The sequence below is a fragment of the Elephas maximus genome, chromosome 3 (assembly GCF_024166365.1).
Source record: "Elephas maximus indicus isolate mEleMax1 chromosome 3, mEleMax1 primary haplotype, whole genome shotgun sequence".
NCBI classification, from domain to species: Eukaryota; Metazoa; Chordata; class Mammalia; order Proboscidea; family Elephantidae; genus Elephas; species Elephas maximus.
In genome coordinates this window covers 37,122,486-37,145,267 of record NC_064821.1, presented here as the reverse complement: position 1 = coordinate 37,145,267, position 22,782 = coordinate 37,122,486, and the positions used below count along the sequence as shown (strand labels likewise).

The 22,782-nt window shown below is 41.1% G+C and overlaps 1 long non-coding RNA gene across 1 annotated transcript in view; it reads left to right on the top strand.

Moving 5' to 3' along the window:
* The first annotated feature begins 10,866 nt into the window (after positions 1-10,866).
* The window catches only part of LOC126072334 (uncharacterized), a 38,424-nt gene continuing 26,508 nt past the window's right edge, over positions 10,867-22,782 (top strand). Inside the window, exon 1 of the long non-coding RNA XR_007516490.1 lies at positions 10,867-11,039. This is a non-coding gene — a long non-coding RNA (uncharacterized LOC126072334). The remainder of the gene's footprint in view (positions 11,040-22,782) is intronic.

Sequence of the window (22,782 nt, the reverse complement as noted above, 5' to 3'; positions counted from 1 at the left end):
TATCATGAACCCTTGGCTCTTCAGACCACAAAAATTACTTGTCAAATTTCTGTAATGGTGGAGTCTACACAGAAGACAGATTTATATCAATAGGTTGACAATATGGATAGAGTCAAAGATGACTTTAAATATGATGACAAATCATACACTGTATTACTATGGAAAAGATTTCTTTTTGATGATGTAAATCTATGCACTGAAGTGAGGAAGCTTGCTGTCCATGAGTAAGGGGGTTTACTCAGAGGGTGAAGGACCAGGTTATATGTTATATATTATTTTATTGAATCATGTTCCCTATAGTTTTTTTCTATTTCCCTAGCTGGAGCTTTCCTCCCTTAGTTCTGATATTTGCTATGTCTTGCCATTCTCACATCTATCATTTCTTATTATTTCATTGTGACCTTTGATTCAACTGGAATCCAGATTTCTGGGTTCATGGAATTGGAGTGACCCATCCAGGCCATGAGCCCTTAGGTGTCCTTTTGAACCATGAAGGAATTCATTCCCTGGAGTCACCTTCAGGTAAAAAAATAGCTTAATAACCAGCTTAGTGGAGACCATTTTGCCTTAGGCGTTGTGTTCTTTTGGAGAATTATCTATGCAGTCAGTTCCAGAAGCAGACTCCAAAGATCAAACTGGGAGCTATGTTTTAAGGTAAATCAGTAATTATTTTAGTTGTTCTTCAAGACAATGCTGTATGAAAATCATACCTCACACAAATTTGTTTATCAGTTCTGTTATAACCCTTTTTTTCTGTGACAATGCCAATAAGGTTTGGTATAAGAGTGTTTAGAGTTTCTCTCATCTTTGCAACATTTTTGACACTCTAAATGTAACCCCGATTTGCAAATTGTATGTGGAATAAACTTCAATCCATTTGTATTATTGGCTTAATATGATTTTTGTTTTAACAGAAAATGGTGTCAAAAGTGGGACCTTGAAAACATCTTCCCATGTCCCTAAATCCTTGGAGGAAATCAGGAACTGAGCCCATAACATATAGCATTCTTTGTGCTCCCTGCTTCTTTCCAGTTTCTTTGGGGCTGTGGTAAGAATTCTCAGGCCTTGAGCTTCACATTTTGCTTTGCAGCTTGACAACTTAATTGAAAATGATGGTAAGTTGTAAGAGACTGGGTGTCTAGCTTGCAGAATGAACTGGTTCAGAAAGAATGAACTAGGCTCAGAAAGAATGGAACCTGGTTTCATGTGGTTGTTGCGAAGGGAGACTAGAGTTTTTTTAAGCCACAAAAATTTGTGGGCATGAGTTCGAGCACCTTAAAAGCCTCTAGAGTGCTTGCCTCCAACAGAATGACACTCATATTAGGATACGCTGGGACATGAGATGTGCCAGACTATTAGGCTGCCTACAAGCCACAAGAAAGCTCTTGTGCAACAGAGGAACACTCAAACAAAACACTGACCAAACCCTGCAGGAGACTCCCTGTTAGGAATTTTATTTGAGTTTGAGAGACTGAAGTTTCAACCTAAGGGAATAGGGCCCTTGACTAGTGAAACCCATGTGAAATTGTTCACTACAGATTAGTAAGTAAGCATAAGTAAGCCTGTGCTTGCCTTGCTTACTGGGTAAACTGCCTCTGATTTTACCAAAGAATTGCTGTATACATTTTAAGAAACTGGTTCCCTATTTGCTTTGTTTTCTGTTTTGATGCTTAAAAGTATAAACTTGGTTTTTGAGCTGGCCTCACAGACTAATGAGTTTATGTGGTTTTCCTGTCTCATTTTGTTCTGAGAGCTTGACTCTTATCTAGTAATAGTAATCATGGAAATCTTTTAGTCCACTCAGTCCTGTGTAGTTAATTCTGGTTCAGTGCAATCCTGGATCAGCATTCTGCAAACTCATCAGCATCTATACAAGAATTCTGGAAACCTTGATTCAGTCAATTTGTATCCATGTTCAAAGCATCACAGTTCTTTCCATAAGTCCAGTATAGTCCATCTTTTGTTGAAATGGAGCCCTGGTGGCACAGTGGTTAAGAGCCTGACTGCTAAACAAAAGTTGGCAGTTCAAATTCATCAGCTTCTTTATGCAAACCCTATGTGGTAGTTCTACTCTGTCCTAGAGGTGAAATCGTCACTGCAAGTTGGAATCTGTTTGACAGCAACAGGTTTGGTTTCTGGGGTTTTTTTCTTATATACTTTGGTCAAGCATTTTCAGGGAGTCAACAAAGTTAAAAATTATCTTTAAATGGCAAATTTAAAATGGCCATGATTAACTTATAGTAATAAGAATTCTTAAAAGTGAAAGACCAGGTGTGAAGTAATTACAAAAGTAATGCAAAGTCAAATAAAGTCAGTTCAAAATCTTTAGACAAAAATATCTCTAAACATAATGAATAGCTTATTTTCAAAGAGCTTCAGATACAACACATAATAATCTTGAGACTATAGTCAAGATATACCAAGATTATCAAGTCTCTAAATGTCTGAATTGTAAAAACAACAACAAAAAAACTCCATCAGTAAACTATGTGAATTCCCCAGTTAAAATCATTGGCTCTGATGTTGCTAGATTCAAAAGAAATAAAGTTGCAACCAAGCTAGGAGTTTTAAAAATTATGGCATAATATTATGCTCTTGTTGTCTAATATCAGGCACACTGACACATACATTTTTAACCCAAATAAAATTGGCATATCTCCTGATTTGACAACATATTTTGTAACTCCTAATGCCTTACATAAACCTTTTAAATTTATTTGTTATATATCTCTTACAGTACAACTTTTAAATGGTGAAAATGAACATATTTATTACCTGTTGCCGTCAAGGCGATTCTGACTCATAGTGACCCTAGAGGACAGAGTAGAACTTCTCCATAGAGTTTCCATGAGCCACTGGTGGATTCAAACTGCTGAACTTTTGGTTAGCAGCTATAGCTCCTAACCACTGTGCAACCAGTGCATCATTTAAACTATAATGAATATCTATCAACTCAACTGAGTATCAGTTACTGCCAAAACCTTCCCTCTCTCCATACCTTTGGGCCAGTGTCTGTCAACTTTTCTTTCTTTATTGACCAAAGGAGCTTTTCTAGACTTTTTTTCCCCTTAATCACCCATTAAAATTAATACCCCAGATATACTGCATATTCGTTTATGTACTTTGTCTTTAGAGGGTCACAATTCGTTGTAATATCCAGGATATTTATCACCTCCCAAGCCCTATTTTTGCTTCTACCTCCCATTGCTTCAGAGTAATTCTGGTCTTATTTATTATTCAGTTAGTTAGATGAGTGGCTCTCAAACATTATTGCACAAACAAATCACCTGTGGATATTGTTGAAATGCAGATTCTGTGTGTCCGGGGTGAGGGCCCATAATGTGCATTTCCGATAAACTGTCAGGTGGTGGTGCTGCTGCTCCATGGCTCACACTTGGAATAGCAAGGGATTAGATGGTGATTAGAGTCATTACCACCTAATTATTTTATCAACAGAGGAGACATTTTCCTGACCGTGCTAGAATGCATGGTGCACAAATGTTTTATTGGCGGGTAAGATGATGTGCATCCCTAACACCAGTTAGTAACAGGCAAGGCTAATCCCCTCAACACCCCATTGTCTCTCACATGTATGCTCTTAATCAGTATAACGATGACAGACTTAGTGGAGATTGGCCCTTGCAACAGCTGGGATAAATGAACATCCACATGTATATACTTCTTTTTCTCTCTCTTTTTTCTTGGGTTAACTTGCTCTCTGTAATATATTTGTAAGGGCTCCCAGTCTGGGATTAGCAGCTGGCAGGATGCACAGGGGACAATTTTTTTACCTTCCTTGCAGGAAATTAGAAAGTACTGCTGGGAGAGAGGGGCATTTGAAATGCAAAGAGACAACAGAAAGCTAGCACAGACTCCAGATGTTGCTGGGTGGCACAAGCAGTTAATAACCCAAACGATGGTGGTTGAAACTCACCCAGCAGCATTGCAGAAGAAAAGCCTGATGATCTGATTCCATAAAGATGACAGCCTTGAAAACTCTTTAGACCCCTAAAACTACTTCCCTGAGATAGTCTTTAAACCTTAAACCAAAAATATCCCCCAACATCTTAAGTCCAAACAATAGTTTATCTTAACTAGTAAAATAAGTCTGCCTTGAGCATTATGCTCTACCTACGTATAAGGTATCAAATTGACAACAACAACTCAAAAGATTCAAAAGGAACCTTACGGGGTAATGAGTTTATTTTAATGGGGGAGGGACAACTCAGAAAAGGAGGGAGAGAATGGTCGCACAATTTGAAGAAGGTAATCAATGTCACTAAATTGTACTTATAGCAATCGTTGAATTGGTATATGTTGTGCTGTGTGTATTCTCAACAGTAATAATAAAATAAAAAACAAAACAAAAACTTATGGAGCACAGTTCTACCCTGTAACATATGGAGTTGGCGTGAGTCGAAATTCACCCAATGGCAAAGAATTTTATTTTGTTTCTTGGTTTAGCACAGACTCTAAGCCTGAGAAAAGAGGATAGGTGAGAAAGGAGAAAGAAGGGAGAGAGAGGAGAAGAGGGAGGAGGGCAGGGGAGAAGTGTGAGCATTTCTGGGCAATGGCCCAGCCTCATCTGCAGGTGTCTGAGGTGATCCCAGAGCAGGGCTAGTGGAAAACATTTATAGGGGGCCAAGCACAGTGAAGGCAATCCAGAACCAGGGATGCATCCATCTGGGTGCGTCTAGGAGAGAGGTTGACATGGGCACGAATCGAAGCAGAGATTAAATTGCAACATTAGCACAAGGGATGCTGAGTTTTGCCTCCTCTCTGCACCTCGACTTGTAACAGAGCCACCTCTGCCCCTGGTGGCCAAGGCCGGTGTATGTGACCTCCCTCCAGCTGTCTGTGACACACAGCATGGCCCCCTCAGCCACCAGTTGGCTTCCTGTGTCAGAAAGAATGGAGAGGGGGTTGCTGACAGTGTTTGACATAGAGGCCTTCCTTGAAAACCAGGTAGGGCAGCGTGATGTGAACTGGGGAAACTGAGGGAGTGCTGTCAAGGGTGACTCGTGTAGGGGTGGAACTGAGTTCATGTAATATCACAGCCAGAAGTCAGGGGCCGTCCTGCCAACCGAAATCATCAGAACATGATTTGCACCTTGCCTGAGTTCCCTAGTGCTGCAGTAACAGAAATACCCCATGTAGGGCTTTAAAGAATAGAAATTCATTGTCTCACAGTTCAGGAAGCTAGACATCCTTGTCTCTTTCAGCTTCTCTCCCTTAATTCCTTGGCTATCTCCACATAGCATCAATCTTCCCCCATTTGTCCTTGATTGCTTCTGTGCTTAGATCTGTTCTTTTATATCTCAAAAGTGATTTAAGACATATCCTACACTGATAGTGCCTCATTAACATAACAAAGGAACTCCTATTCCCAAATGGGATCACATTTACAGGTATAGGGGTTAGGAGTCCAACACCTGTTTTGGGGGGACACAATTCAATCCATAACACACGTTGACTGAGTCCCTTCAAAGGAGGGACTGAGTCATTCCACTGTTGATGACATTTATAGCACAGGGAAAGCTGTCAGCCGTTCCCTGCCCACTCTGGGTTCCAAGTGAAGGGACATGTCCTTAGTGTCTCCAACAGCAGATTCAGCCTCACTCCCTCTCCCTTTCTTCCCACCTCTGTACAGTAACCTCTGTCCTTCACAGAATAGACCAGTTGCTCCAGCCTAGTGCCTGTGAGTTTGGTTCTGTTCCCACGTCCTCCTCTGGGTGGCAAGGATGAGGCCTTTGCTGAGCTGGTGATGATTGAGTACCCCTGAGGGGGCAGTAGGTTGGTGGGGAGTGAGTTGGGAGAGAGACCATGGATTGACCTCTCATTCTGCAGGTCGCAGTGACATATTCATTGAACAAGACCTGGCCTGGGGAGGCTGTGGCCCTCAAGTTAGAGCTGCATGGGCCAACTGTGTGTTTTCGTGTGGTTGATAACAACATCCACCTGCTCAGGTCTGGCTTTTGGCTGACCCCTGCCCAGGTGAGCTGGGCCCTTGGGTGTGGGGCTCCATGGTGGCTCTCCCTTCCTTCATAGTCCTGTTCCAAGAAGTGAAGGGGCTCAATATGAATCCAGATTTGAGTTCTCCATTGGGGTCAGTTCTTAGTGAACCCAGTCCTTGCTGCTTTGGGGCAGTTGAAAGAACTCAGCCTCACTATGTATCCCGAAACCAGTTGCCACTGAGTCAACTCTGACTCCTGGTTTTCCCCATGTGTGTAAGAGTAGGACTGTGCTCCATAGGGTTTTCAAAGGCTGATTTTTTGGACATAGATCACTGGGCCTTTCTTCCAAGGCACCTGTGGGTGGACTTCAACTGCCAGACTTTCAGTTATCAGCTGAGCATATTAACTGTACCACCTAGGGACTCTCCACTATATATCAAACTCTGAAATATGACCTTGGCCATGTTTCATCCATCCAGCCCCTGTTGGCCCATCTTAAAATGACTGATGACACAAATTTCCTATCTATTAGGAGTACCACAATGAGGTGACAGTTCAGTGATAGGATACTCACCTTCCAGGAGGGACACCCCAGTTCGATTCTCGACCAATGTACCTCAGGCACAGTCACCCCCAGTCTGTCATTGAAGTCTTGCATGTTGCTGTAATGCTGAATAGGTTTCAGAGGAGCTTCCAGACTAAGACGGACTAGGAAGAAGCCTGAGGATTGCCTTTTCAAAATCAACCAATAAAAACCCTATGGATCACAACAGTCTGATCCACAACTGATCATTAGGATGGCGCAGGACTGAGAAACGTTTCGTTCTGTTCTGCATGGGGTCACCATGAGTCAGAGCTGACTTGACAGTAGCGAACAACAATAACAATAGGACTGTTGCACACTGGTGTATAGGAAAGAAGGCTGATAGGTAAAGTGCTAGACCATGAAAGAAAACCACAGCTAACCAGCACCCTTTCCCCAGTCACCAGGTTTTAACAGGAGCTGGCTGAGTGTGATATTTCTGATGCCTTCAGGGCATCCAGGGTCCTAGAGAAACTCAACTGGTGGGCCAGAATGACAGCATGAAGACCCCCGAGCTCCTCCGACTTCCTGTGGACACCCTGGGGGGTCACAAGGAGGCCCAATTTGCCTTCACCATAAGGAGATGGTGCCATCTGGGGCACCAGTGCCTCTCTTTTAAGTTCCTTTTGCTTTGAAACAAAGGGTGTTAGGGACAGAGAGATGGTTGAGGCATAACTTCCAGAGTTTTATTGCCACAGAACTCTGTTTCTTTCTTTCTGGAATGAAAGCTCACAAACCCTCCTGGGTTGCAGGAAGTCCCTAGGTGGTGCAAAAGGTGAATGCACTTGGCTGCTAACCAAACAGTTGGAGGTTCTGGTCCACTCAAAGGTGCCTCAGAGAAAGTCCTGGCAACCTACTTCTGAAAAATCAGCTTTGAAAAACCCCAAGGGGCCCAGTTCTACTCTTAACACATGTGGGGTCGTTAGGAGTCAACTCAGTGTCTGCTCCATATGCTCTGTGTGACCGTGTCAAGGGGAGGCAGACAGGATTGCTGTGATGATGGCACCTTTGAGCTCCCAAACTCCTCTCCTCCCAGTTCATCCTCCCAGGATGCTGAGACTGAGGAGGACACAGTCCCCTACTGTCAAACAGCTCAGGGGGCTGAGCGGGGATTCTGGCAGAAGGTGGTCACAGGAGTGCTCTGACGGACTGAGTTATCTCAGGCTGGTGGCCACAGGCAATGAAGACTGTTATTTATGTGCATTTGCTACCCCAAAGCCATTAGTGTCCACTTACCCGCAGTGGGTCAAGGTGTTGTCTGTTGCTTAGGACACTGGACTGGTGGTGATCACTGACTGGGTGAGCCTGGCCCACATTCAGGATGGTGGCTTGTACATGGACCTGGCTGTCCTTGCCTTCCAGCCCGTCATGGGAATCCTGGTGGCAGCAGCAGCCCTCAGGTAACCCCCAGGTTATACTGTTAGTATTTGGGGCTGGATCATTTTCTGGGATAGGGCCATCTTGTTGAGCAGCATGCCTGTTCTCCACCCACTCTATGCCAGTAATACTGCCTAGTGCTAAAACCAAGAATGTCTCTAGACATAGCTGTGTGTGTGTTTCAGAATCACCCCTGGATGGGAATCCCTGGGTTAGGGGATTCCACTGACCCCCAAGAGACTGTGTTGCATGATCATCCGACCTACTTAAGTCCAAAGATGCTGCACACATTTAAATACACACACTGAGTGGGGAGGAGCAGGGGAAAATCAAAGAAGGAGGATCATCCTGGCTTATGCCATCTAATCTGTTGGGAATTTATTCTCGTGTCTTGTGTGAGTAGGGACTGAACTCAATATGTTTCCAAATAATTTATGGCAGTTCTCTCCACCATGCCATTGTGGACATTTGGTTCAGGATTATTCTCAGGGGAAGGGCCTGTCCTATGCATTGTAGGGTGTTGAGCTGCCTCTACATCCCTGGCCTCCACTCACTCGATGCCAGTACTCACCCTCCAGTAGTAACTCGTTCCCAGACTTTGCTCAACTTCCCCTGGTGGCAAAATCACTACTGACCCAGGAGGAGGGGCTTTCAGCGCCTTGACCTTACCCTTTCCCACTCTTGGTCCTGCCCCAGCACACAGGATTTGGGATGGAGCAGAGGAGGGAGGATGATGCACCAGGGGAAGAGAAATTCCAGGCAGAGTGTGAGGTCTGGGCCCCATCTTCCCACTCACCAGGGCTCTGCTTAGAAAATTCATTCTATTGTCTTTTCACCTTCCTCTCCCCCTTCTCTCCTCTTCCTTCTTTTACTCTGTCTTTCCTCTTTCCCTCCAACTCTCTGTCTTCTTGAGTTGGACAAGTAATTACTTTTCAGTCTTTATTATCTTAAATATAAACCTTTGAAGTCTTTGCCTTCAAAGCAAACCTTTGAAGACTATGAATTCCTCTCAGAGTACTGCTTTAGTTGCACCCCACAAGTTGTGCTATGAAGTAGTTCCATTATTTCCTGATTCCTGATATGTTGTTGTTAGGTGCCCTCGGATCAGTTCCAACTCATAATGACCCTGTGTACAATAGAATGAAAGTCCTATGCCATCCTCATAATCATTGTTATGATTGAGCCCATTGTTGTAGCCACTGTGTCAGTCTATCTCTTTGAGGGTCTTCCTCTTTTTCACTGATTCCTGATACAGAGACTTTAAAAACTATAAAGAAATGTCTGACCAGAGTAAACGAAACTAGGTTAGAGTTCAGGTTTGAAATCCATTCTGTGTAAGAAAACCTGTGGAGCCAGTTCTGCACGCTAAGAAAATGTGTTTTTTTCCTTGTAACCAAGTCAAAACCTAATGTTACCAGTTTATCTCCAAGGGGCTGTTATGTAACTGTAATGGCTCTGTGAACTCTTTATGGTAGCTAAGTGGAAACTAACCCACAAAACACCCATATCATTGAACAGTAGCTATTTTACTTCACCAAGCACGAATTAGAATTTCGTTAGCTTGTTTCCAAAGGAACTTTAAACCCAAACTGCTCATCTCTATGGTTTGTTCCCAAGGAATTTTGAAACAAAATTTGTAAGCCACCGATCAATGTAATGTCACTAAGTAGGTAACTAGTTAACCAAAGCTCTGTAACCAATCATTATTAAGGTCTCACTGTGTTATCCCAACTTTGACAATGATGTACTTTTATTTCCTTCTGTAACAGTATATTAGCTGCTCCCTAACTGTAATTCAGTGGAGTCCACTAGTCTCTTGTGCATGGTGCACACTAGCAGGCCCACAGTACAATGACGGTCTTTGTCTTGACTTTATAAAAATCTCTTTTGAGTCTGGGTTCTTTTACCCTGTGACATTTGGACGAGCATTTTGTTGTCCTTTTCTGTCTGTTTTTTCTTGGATGTTTCAGCAAGTTTTCACTTGTGTTTTTCTCTCTGGCGTTTCTGGGACATTTCACCAAGATTTCACTTATTTTTCTGTTCAAATTTTCTCAGATGTCTTAGCAAACTTCTACTTATTTTTCTGTTTGGATTTCGTAGGACTTTTGGTAAGCTTTCACTTGCTTGTGTTGTCTAAATTTTATCATCCCAGTCAATACAGAGGTAAATCTACTTTCAAAGAATATTTCTTACGGTTTGTGACAAGCTAAAGGTACAAGTGGTTTGTTTGTGGGAATTCTCAAAGGTGAAGTTTGCATGCCATCTAGTGATGTGTGGCTATATCTGCATTTTCTGAATCTTGATAGCAAGTGCTGAAGCTCTAGTAAGATGGGGGTATGCCGCTTATGGGCCATACTAAAATGGCATGCACTTGCCAGAGATAGAGTTTCAGACCACGTGGAAAGTCGGGAACATTTTGTGCACAGTAAAAACTAATTTTTCTGCACAGTGGATTGGGAAAAAATGAGACTCTAAAATTATTGGCAAAGTTTTGGTTTTGGGTACCTACTAAAAGTTCCCTTTTTTGTCTTTACTGACTTTTTTTTTTGTCTGTACCTCTCTATTGAAAAATCACTCTTCCTGCTAAGACTAACAGGTTTGACTCATAAACTAGCTTTGACCGAAGAAACTCCTTGACAAGTAAATTAATTTCTTATACTTGTGTGACAATTACGAACACAGCCAAGCAAGAAATTACGCACAAGCTGGAAAGATGCCCAGGCCAGTCTTACTTCAAAACAGGATGGCTGAAGAGTTACTTAAAGAAGCCCTGGAAATAACAATAAGTTCTATTTAAACTCTAAACCTGATCGCCCTGTTAAGAAAGTTCAAATGACTGCCCCTTGGTCTATGTACAAGTTCCACTTGAGCACAATTAAGTGTCCTGGAATTCTCATTCTTTGAATTGTAATAATGATCTTGCATTTTTCTAAAGGAGCCCTGGTGGCACAGTGGTAGACTGTTTAGCTGATAACTGAAAGATTGGTGTTTAAACCCAGCAGCTACTCAGTGGGAGAAAGATGTGGCAGTCTGCTTCTGCAAAGATTACAGCCTTGGAAACCCTATGGGGGTTCTACTCTGCCCTATAGGGTGGCTACTGGTTGAAATCAGCTCCACAGCAACAGGTTTGATTGGTTTTTGTTTTTGGTTTATCCTTGCTAAACTCATAGTAGTGTCTTTAAAGATGAATTTGGATTTTCTATGTAAAGAATCATGTCTATAAGTAGAGACAGTTTTATTTCTTCTTCTTCAACCTGCATGCCTTTTATTTCTTATTCTAGGACCTAAAGTACAATGTTGAGTAGGAGTGGTATCTGTACATTCTAGTATTTTATTTTTTACAAGGTTTTCTTTTTTGCTTTTATTCTATTTATAACAGCAGTGCTAGGTCCATGGGTTACTTACCTTTTGTAAGTTCTGATGATTGATGCCTGTATAAAAATTTTTTTTCTGATAACTAAAGTAATGTTCCCTGTATTAACTGGGAAATACTAAAACGTATACATAAAATCCATTGCCTGTAATGTACCATCTCAGAGCTCATTCCAGGGAAAATGTTTGATATGTTTCCTACGCTCTGTGCACATGTGTTATCCTTTTTGACAGAATTACCTTCATCCTTTGTATATGAGATTAAATTAAATCTATCCGTTGCTTCAAAGTGGTCCCTGAGTGGTGCAAATGGGTTTCCCTTGACTACTAACCTAAAGGTTTGTGGTTCAAACTCACCCAGCAGCGCCACAGAAGAAAGGCTGGCAATCTGCTTCTGTAAAGACTCCACCCATGAAAATCGTATGGAGCAATTCTACTCTGTAACACATGTGGGCACCACGAGTCAGAACTGACTCAATGGCAAAGCTGTTTTTTTTTTTTGCCTCAAAATAACAGCAGAATGCAAACTGAACAGATAACACCGGGGACCTTCTCACAAACAGATGATGTCATGTTCCCTGATTCTCATGTGTTCCTGTAACAGGTTCCTGCAGCAGATTCGTTAGAAGCCAGTGGGAAAATGCCATAATGTGGAAAGAAACCCAACACACTCCATAAAAGCAGAAGCGCTTCATGAGTGTAACCATTGAGGGAGGGTGCAAAACAGCTTATGGTTGTAGGAAAGGCCTGTGCATTACTTTGATATTTCAGATGGTGATGAACGTGGAGGTCAGTTTTGTTTTCAACTACGTCAAGGTGACATTCCCTCTTTGCTGCCCCAAATGTCAGCAGTGTCATGGTTGAGAAGCCACACTTTAAATGTTAAGTAAGATCATTTAGAAAGACTGCTTGTTGGAGTCCCATTGTGTGGCTGGATAGAAAATTCGTTTCCTTAGTGGAAATACGGAAACCCTGGTGGTGTAGTGGTTAAGTGCTATGGCTGCTAACCAAGGGGCTGGCAGTTTGAATCTGCCAGGTGCTCCTTGGAAACTCTATGGGGCAGTTCTACCCTGTCCTATAGTGTCACTATGAGTCAGAATAGACTCGACGGCAGTGGGTAGTGGGGTTTAGTGGAAATACAGCACATGCAGATGACAAAATGTTTCACCATTGCAAAAGAAGTAAGAATAGAAAGTCACCACCTCTCCACCTGAGGTTCCCCATCTCCAAACCTGGAAGCAGCTGCTCTCAACAGATAGTTATTTGTCTTTCCATATTAAAAAAAAAAAAATTGTAACACAAATGGTACCATACCTGTCTTAGTCTCCTAGGGCTGATAAAACAAGTACCACAAGTGGGTGGCTTCAGGGAACAGAAATGTATTTTCTCAGATTTCTGGTGGCTAGAAAAAAAAAAAAAATTTTTTTTTTTTTTTTTTTAGAAGCCTGATTTCAGGGCACTGGCAGGGCCATGCTCTCTGCCTGTTGGCTCTAGAGAAGATTCTTCCCTGTTTTTCCTTTTTTGTAACCAAGGTGTTCCTTGGCTTGTAGACAGATCCCCACACTGTCTTCCCATGTGTGTGTCCTATTTTATAGCATGCCTCAGAAGGGATTAGATTAGGATCTATAGTACTCTGGCACAACCTTGCTAACTGATTAAAAAAAACACAACTATTTCCCCAAACAAGATCACATTCATGGGTACAGGGGTTAATCACGTTTGGGAACACAGTTCAATCTGTACCACTAGCAAAAGGTTGAGTTCTTGGAAGCAAGTAGCATTGTGTAAAAAATATGTTTCTTTCTTTGAAAATTGTTAGGAGTTCCTCAAGCATACGAGAGGAAAATCAGGGTAAAGGATTCTGTTCAACAGATATATGAGTGTATAAAGAGAGCATGGCTTGCACAGGGAAATGTGAATAGTTCTTTGTTGTTGACACATAGAGGGTACTATCAATGTTTCTTAATGCTTGTATTCAATAAAATACACTCTGCAAAAAAAAAAAAAAGGTACGTGTTTCTTGGCTACCTGTAGAGTTCTTCATTGCCTAATTGTGCTGACTTGGGGGAATTCTTTCTCAGCCCACAGATTCTAGGGGGGGTGGCTAAAAGCAACCAACAGTCCACCATTCTGGAAGGACACAGGACAGCCCCATCAGACCTGGATTTTTCTGCCATCAAGGTGAAATGGTTAGCCTTACCCCCCACCCCCCCTGCCCCGTTTTACAAACTGGGCTTTGAAATAAATCAAAATGGGCTTCCAAAGTTTGTTCTTCTCATGGTCAAAACATTTTTTTTTTTTTTTTTTTAATCTCAGATAGAAAAGACTCCACAATCTCCATGGTTAAAAAGACTCCACAGTCGGAAAAAATGATGTCATAGAAATATGATTCAAGTTCATTTTCTTCCTCATGGAAATAGCCCAGTAAGTGCCTGAAATTGGAACAGTTGGTGGCTCGGTAGAATTCTCTCTCCCACTGGGTCGATTCCGGGTCAGTGCACCTCATGTGCAGCCACCACCCATCTGTCAGTAGAGGCTTGTGTGTTGCTATGATACTGAAAAGGTTTCAGTGGAGCTTCCACATTAAGACAGACTAGGAAGAAGGACCTGGCACTCTACTTTTGAAAAAAATTAGTCAATGAAAACTTTACAAATAGCAGTGAAACACTGATACAGTGCCAGAAGATGAGTCCCTGAGGTTGCAGGTTGCTTCATTCTGTTGTTTATAGGGTCACTATGAGTCAGATTCGACTAGAAGGCACCTAGCAACATCACAAGGAAGAGCAGTTAATATGACTACTATTCAAATTTACCCACCTACTGCTAAGGCCAAAACATGAATAAACTGAAGATTTTTACCAACTTCAGCAGTCTGAAATTGATCAAGCATGCAGTCAAGATGCATTGATAATTACTGGTGATTGGAATGGGAAAGTTGGAAACAAAGAAGGATCGGTATTTGAAAAATAAGGCCTTGGTGATAGAAACAAAGCTGGAAACTGCATGATAAAATTTTGCAAGGCCAAGAACTTTTTCATCACCAATACCCTTTTTCAACAACATAAACAATGACTATACATGTGGACCTTGCCAGATGGAATATACAGGAATCAAATCGACTATATCTGTGGAAAGACATGATGGAAAAGCTCAATATCATCAGTCAGAACAAGGCCAAGGGCTGACTGCAGAACAAACCATCAATTGTCCATATAAAAGTTCAAGTTGAGGTTGAAGAAAATTAGAACAAGTCCACAAGAACCAAAGTATGACCTGGAGTACATCCTACCTGAATTCAGAGATCATCACAAGAATAGATTTGATGCATTGAACACTAATGACTGGAGACCATAAGAGTTGTGGAATGACATTAAGGACACCATACATGAAGCAAGCAAGAGGTCATTAAAAAGACAAGAAAGAAGAAAAGATCAAAATGTATGTCAGAAGAGACTCTGAAATGTGCTCTTGGAAGTAGAGTAGCTAAAATGAAAGAAGAAATGATGAAGTAAAACAGCTGAACAGAAGAATTCAAAGGGCAGCTTGAGAAGACAAGGTAAATTATTATAATGACATGTGCAAAGACATGGAGACAGAAAACCAAAAGGGAAGAACAGACTTGGCATTCTGAAGCTGAAAGAACTGAAGAAAAAATTCAAGCCGTGTTGCAATACTGACGGATTCTACTGGGAAAATATTAAATGATGCAGGAACCATCAAAAGACGATGGAATGAATACACAGGGTCCCTGTATGAAAAAGAATTGGTCTACTGTCATGGACTGAATTGTGTCCCCCCAAAATATGTCAGCTTGGCTAGGTCAGATTCCCTTCTTTGATTGTATGATTGTCTACCATTTTATCTTCTGATGTGATATTCCTAGGTGTTGTAAATCCTATCACTATGGTGTAGTAAATTAGTGGCAGTTATATTGATGAGATCTAAAAGATTAGATAGTGTCTTAAGCCCATCTCTTTTAGGATACAAAAGAGAGAAGCGAGCAGAGAGGCATGCTAACCTCATACCACCAAGAAAGCAGCACTGGGAGCAGAGCACGTCCTCTGGAACTGATGTTCCTGTACTGAGATGCTCCCAGACCAAGGGAGGACTGATGACAAGGGCCTTCCTCCAGAGCTGGAAGAGAGAAAAAGCCTTCCCCTGGAGCTGGCACCTGAATTCGGATTTCTAGCCTACTGGACTGTGAGAGAATAAAATTCTCTCTGTTAAAGCCATCCACTTGTGGTATTTGTTACAGCAGCACAAGATGACTAAGACATTGATATTCAACCACTTCAAGAGGTAGCATATGATCAAGAACTGACAGTACTAAAGGAAGAAGTCCAAGCTGCACTGAAAGCACTGGTGAGAAACAAGGCTCCAGGAATTGATGGTATGCTAACTGAGATGTTTCAACAAACAGATGTAGCACTGGAAGCCCTCATTCATCTATGCCAAGAAATTTAGAAGACAGCTACCTGGCCAAGTGACTGGAAGAGACTCATTTTTCTACTCATTCCAAAAAGAGCTGATCCAAAAGAATGTGGAAATTACTGAACAACCTCACTAATATCACACACAAGGAAAGTTTTGCTGAAGATCATTCAAAAGTGGTGACAGCAATAAATCGATAGAGAACTGCCAGAAATTTAAACCGGATTCAGAAGTGGACATGGAACAAGGGTTATCATTGCTGATGACAGATGGATCATGGCTGAAAGCAGAGAATACCAGAAAGATGTTTAACATGTTTTACTGACTGTGCAAAAGCATCTGACTGTGTGGATCATAACAAATTATGGATAAGATTGTGAAGAATGGGAATTTCAGAACACTTAATTATGCTCATGAGTAACCTGTGCTTAGACCAACAAGCAGTCATCCAAACAGAACAAGGGGATACTGCATGGTTTAAAATCAGGAAAGGTGTCCATCAGAGTTGTATTCTTTCACCATACTTATTCAGTCTGTATGCTGAGTGCGTAATCTGAGATGGTGGACTACATGAAGAAGAACGTGGCATCAGAAGTGGAGAAAGACTCATTAACAACCTGCAATATGCAGATGACACAACATTGCTGGGTAAAAGCGAAGAATGAGGAGGACTTGAATAACTGATGAAGATCAAAAAACATAGCCTTCACTATGGATTACACATCAACACAAAGAAAACAAAAACCTCACAATTGGACAATTTAAGAAAATCATGGCAAATGGAGAAAAGACTGAAGTTGTCAAGGATTTCGTTTTACTTGGATCCACAATCAACACCCCCGAAAGCAGCAGTCAAGAAATCATACAACAGATTGCATTGGGCAAATCTGCTGCAAAAGACCTCTTGTTGTTGTTGTTAGGTGTCGTCGAATTGGTCCCAACTCATAGCGACCCTATGCACAACAGAATGAAACATGGCCCGGTCCTGAGCCATCCCTACAATTGTTGTTATGCTTGAGCTCATTGTTGCAGCCACTGTGTCAATCCACCTCATCCAGGGTCTTCCTCTTTTCCGCTGACCCTGTACCCTGCCAAGCATGATGTCCTCCTCCAGGGACTGATCCCTCCTGACAACATGTCCAAAGTGTGTAAGATGCAGTCTCACCATCCTTGCTTCTAACGAGCTTTCTGATTGTATTTCTTCTAAGACAAATTTGTTCATTCTTTTGGTAGTCCATGGTACATTCAATATTCTTCGCCAACACCACAATTTGAAGGCTTCAATTCTTCTTTGGTCTTCCCTATTTATTGTCCAGCTTTCACATGCATATGATGCGACTGAAAATACCATGGCTTGGGTCAGGTGCAACTTAGTCTTCAAGGTGACGTCTTTGCTCTTTGACACTTTAAAGAGGTCCTTTGCAGCAGATTTTCCCAATGCAATGTGTCTTTTGATTTCTTGACTGCTGCTTCCATGGCTGTTGATTGTGGATCCAAGTAAAATGAAATCCTTGACAATTTCAATCTTTTCTCCATTTATCATGATGTTGCTTATTGGTCCAGTTGTGAGGATTTTTGTTTTCTTTATGTTGAGGTGTAATCCATACTGAAGGCTGTGTTCTTTGATCTTCATTAGTAAGTGCTTCAAGTCCTCTTCACTTTCAGCAAGCAAGGTTGTGTCATCTGCATAACACAGGTTGGTAATGAGTCTTCCTCCAATCCTGATGCCCCGTTCTTCTTCATATAGTCCAGCTATAAGCAGAATAGAATAATAAACATTAGAATAAAGTAAAATCTTATCTATTTATGTAAGTGAAACATTACTAAGTCATAAATTCTAACTAATTAAACACAGCTATTTCAGATGTAATAAGTTTTAGGCATATAGTAAAGGCCTCAATAACTCACATTAAAAATGAAAGGTTTTAGGTTCCTAAGGAAAAAAATAAAATGTTACAGTAAGGAATAATACTGACTTCAGACAATATTATAATCAAAAGAAGAATGGGGAAAAAAATGTAAATCAAAAAGAGATGTCCATTGTCTCCATGATGAACAAATAATAATAAAGTTGATTTAAGCAAAGTTAAGGTTGGTCAGGAGTTGTGTAAATTGATTACATTCTTATTAGTAAAATATTTAAGTTAACTTTGAGTAAGTATATAAAACAGGGTTATTTTAAATAGAAAATGATAAAGATACTAAAATAAAGAATAAAGGATAACAATATAACAATGCATTAAGGAAAATAAAGAAAGAATGATTATAAGTACAAAGTAAACTGTGAAGATATCTATTGTAATTCTTACTGGTTCTAATTGATCAAACACAGTAATTTTAAAGGTAAAAAGAATTATTAGTATAACAAATCATCTTTACAGAGTAATAAGCTTTACTATTAAACTATGACTATTTGCACAGAATCCAGGAAATTCCATGAAAATAATGTACCAGAGTACCTAATATTAAAAATAACAATGATGTTTTTCATCTAAAGAAGAAATTAAAAAAGAATTTTTTTAATGAAAGAGTAAAATGCAGCTCAATGATTTCAGAGTAGTAGGCTTAAACACAGGCCTGATCCTGGAATCTTGAGAATGTAAGCAATCTACCCAGGCGCCTGCTTCTTCTTTCCCTTGAGTTCAGCTGTTTTCTTCTAAGATTTTCTGTTTAGCTGTATTTTATTGACTACTCAAAGGCATTTTGACTGTGTGGATCATAACAAATTATGGATAACATTTTGAAGAACAGGAATTCCAGAACACTTAATTGTGCTCATGAGGAACCTATACATGGATCAAAAGGCAGTAATTTGAAAAGAACAAGGGGCTACTGTGTGGTTTAGAATGAGGAAAGGTGTGCACCAGGGTTGTATCCTTCCACAATACTTATTCGAACTGTATGCTGAGCAAGTAATCCAAGAAGCTGAACTATAGGATGAAGAACACAGCATCAGGATTGGAGGAAGACTCATTAACAACCTGTGTTATGCAGATGACACAACCTCGCTTGTTGAAAGTGAAGAGGACTTGAAGCAATTACTGATAAAGATCAAAGAACACAGCCTTCAGTATGAATTACGCTTCAACATAAAACAAAAATCCTCACAACATGATAAACTCAGAAAAGACTGAAGTTGTCAAGGGCTTCATTTTACTTGGATCCACAATCAACGCCCATGGAAGCAGCAGTCAAGAAATCAAATGACACATTACACTGCAAAAGATCTCTTTAAAGTGTTAAAAAGCAAAGATGCCACTTTCAGGACTAAGGTGCGCCTGTCCCAAGCCATGGTATTTTCAATCCCCTCATATCCAAGTGAAAGCTGGACAATGAGTAATGAAGACAAAATAATAATTAGTGCCTTAGAATTATGGTGTTGGTGAAGAATATTGAATATACCATGGACTACCAAAAGAACGAACAAATCTGTCTTGGAAGAAGTATAGCCAGAATGCTCATTAGAAGCAAGGATTGTGAGACTTCATCTCACTTAATTTGGAAAGGTTATCAGGAGTGATCAGTCTCTGGAGAAGGGCATCATGCTTGGTAAAGCAGAGAGTCAGAGAAAAAGAGGAAGATCCTCAATGAGATGGATTGACATGGTGGCTGCAGCAATGGACCCAAGCATAGAAATGATTGTGAGAATGGCACAGGACAGAGCGGTGTTTCATTCTGTTGCACATAGGGTCGCTATGAGTCAGAACTGACTCAACAGCACCTAACAACAACTGTAATTCAGGGAACTCTGCTAGTCTCTTGTACCTGGTGCACACTAGCAGACACTCATCGCAATAATTGTCTTTTTCTTGGCTTAGTAAAAATCTCTTTTAATTAACTTTGAGCCTGGGGTACTTTCTCCTATGACATTTTTTTCCATGAGGGTGGGATCCAAAGCCATTTTCCTTCAGTGGGATCCTTGAGGGGTCAAGAAGCAGAGCAGTCCAGTGACAGGGCCCTTTGTGCTCTACCATTTCCACGGACCCCGAGGGAAACCCTTGGAGGTAGTACTCTTGGATTTGAACCCTATAATTTATGGTGGGTTCCCTAAGATCTTTTATTAAGCCTTTTGTTTTGTTTTTCTATGGAGCTCTTCTCAGATATTTCAGCAAGCTTTCTCTTGTTGTATTTTTCTCTCTGGTTTTTCTCAGATATTTCAGTAAGCTTTCACTTGTTGTGTTTTTCTACCTGGAATCCCTTGAACATCCCATCGAGCTTTCACTTGTTTTTCTGTCTGGATTTTCTCAGATGTCTCAGCAAACTTTCACTTGTATTTCTCTTAGGATTCCCTCAGATGTTTGGTAAGCTTTCGCTTGGTTGTATTGTCTAAATTTGAGCATTCCAGTCAAGACAGAGGTAAATCTACTTTCAAAGAATATTTCTTTGTGGTTTGTGAGAAGCTGAAGGTATTTATCTGTACAAGAATGTTTATGGGAATGCTCAAAGGTGAAGTTTGCCAGCCTTCTAGTTATGTGTGGTTGTATCTTCAGATTTCTGAATTTTGAGTAGCAAGTGCTGAAGCTCTGGGAAGATGGGAGCATGCAACTTATGGACCACATTAAAATGGCATGCATTGCCAGAAACAGAGTTACAGACCACTTGGCAAGCCTGGGAACATTTTCAGCTCAGTAAAAATTAACTTTTCTGCACAATGGATTGTAAAAAAGGAAGCTCTAAAATTATCAGCAAAGTTAAGTTTTCAGGTGTCTAGTAAAAGTCCCCTTTTGCTTCATCGTCAGTCATTTTTTTCCTCTCTACCTGTCTACTGAAAAATTACTCTTTGTGCTAAGAATACACATTTGACACATAAATTACCTCCAACCAAAGAAACTCCTTGACAGGTAAATCAATATAGCTGCACAGCAATTACAAACCCAGTCAAGTGATAAATTACACATGAGCTGGAAATATGCTCAGGCTAGTTTTGCTTTAAAACATGATGGCTGAAGAAATACTTAAGAAACCCTAGAAATAACAATAAGTTTTATTTCAGACTCTAAACTTGACTGCCCTGTTAAGAAAGGGAGAAAGCCTCATTTTGAAATGCCTTTTAAAATTAAATATGCTGAAGAAAAAAAAAAAAAACTTCTACAGTCACTGTTCCCACTCATGATGATGATAAAAAGAAGGCAATAATTACAGCTACAATACCTGTAGATACGGCGCCTGTATAAAAACTTGTAAACCTAGTTTATCAAGATTAGTTTTGAAGAGGCAGGGCTAAGATGGTGGAGTAGTCAGATGCTTCCTGTGGTTCCTCTTACAACAAAGACCCCAAAAAACAAGTAAACTGATGATATATGACAATCTAGGAGCCCTGAACATCAAAGACAAAGTAGAGGAATCAGACTGAGTGGCAGGAGGTGGGAGAGACAGTTTAGAAGGAGCGAGGAGTTGCCAGACCTGACCCAGCAGGAACTGGCACCCTGCAGGCTGGATTGGCTGACTTATGCAGTGAGGCAAGCAGTGGCACTTGGGATGCGTTTTCCACATTGGGAGAGACTGAGGGGAAGAGAGTCTGCTCAATGCTCCAGAACCAGGGAGAAATAGTACTCAACTGGCAAAAGATAAGTACACGTGTCTAACCTACTGTGCAGAGCAAAAATAATAATAATAATAAAACCCTTTGGGAAGAACCTGCTCCCCTTTTACCTTCCCTCTCCCTCTCTGCACCGGGTCCCGGCTGGCTTCAGTGATTGCCACATCCCCTGGGCCCATCATGCACCCTGAGCCATTCTCCCTGCTTTGGAGAGGAACAAATTAACAAATGGGAAAAAATAATCTGCCAGCTCCCCTAAGCTGGGAACTCAGGGAAGGCACAGCCCCTTGTCTAGGAACAGGCATAAGTGGTCCACGAATGCTGAATGCCTTTCACACCTGCATAGACCTGTGTGGGCCCATTTCAACAGTATAGGCCCTCATCAGCACAGTACAACAGGGTGTATACCTGAAGTCTCTTTTCAGCTATACTAGTTATTAGGGGGAGTGGCAGATTCATGACATTTGACACCGCCCTACTCATTAAGCAAGGTCCTCACCTACCCACATCTGGGGTTGGAGGACTGATGGCTCCACCTACACCACCTAGCCACCCATGCCAAGAGTCCAAGAATAAGTGATGCCTCCCAATTCTTAGAGCCAACAGCATTAGGTGCTCATAGTCCAGCTGTAAAACCCATCCACCTACCTGCTCTAGGGAACAGGGATGCACTTTCCTCCCAGACACTCAGGGGCACCTGTCAGCCTCCTACATTGCTCAGCACATGACCCCCTACTGCAGCCAGATCTCTGTGCCTACCCCAATCACCCCTGCCTGTCTAGGACTGTAGCTGAGAGCCTACACCACATACTTGGTGAGTGACAACCTAGACACCTGAGCTGAATCCATACAAGAAAAGTAAACAGACTACTGAGCTCACATATCTAGTAGCAGCTCTAACCACTTGGTGGTGGGACGTGAGAACGTCAAAGTCACCAACAATCAAACTAGCTTATACAACCAGCCTATTTGGGCATATCAAAACTAAACAAAACAAGAAGCTAGGATACAGTAAGTAAACATAAAATAAATAACTATAGTAACATCGATGGCTGGGAGACAACAGTCAATATCAAATCACATAAACAGGCAGACCATGACGGCTTCAGCAAGTGCCCAAAACAAAGAATCAAGAACCCTTCTGGAAGAAGAGAGTTTTCTTGAAATACCAGAGGTAGAATTCAAAAGATTAATATACAGAGCTCTTCAAGAGATCAGGCAAAATGGAGAACAAGCCAAGGAACACACAGATAAAGCAAAAGAGGAGCTTAGGAAGGTTATACAAGACTATAATGACAAATTTAACAGACTGCAAGAATTCATAGAGAGACAGCAAACAGAAATTCAAAAGATTAACAATAAAATTTCAGAGGTAGACAACTCAATAGAAAGTCATAGAAGCTGAATTGAGGCAATGGAAGTCAGAATTAGTGAGACTGAAGACAAAGCACTTGACGCCAACTTATATGAGGAAAAATCATATAAAAGAATTAAAAAAATGAAGAAATCCTAAGAATTATGTGAGA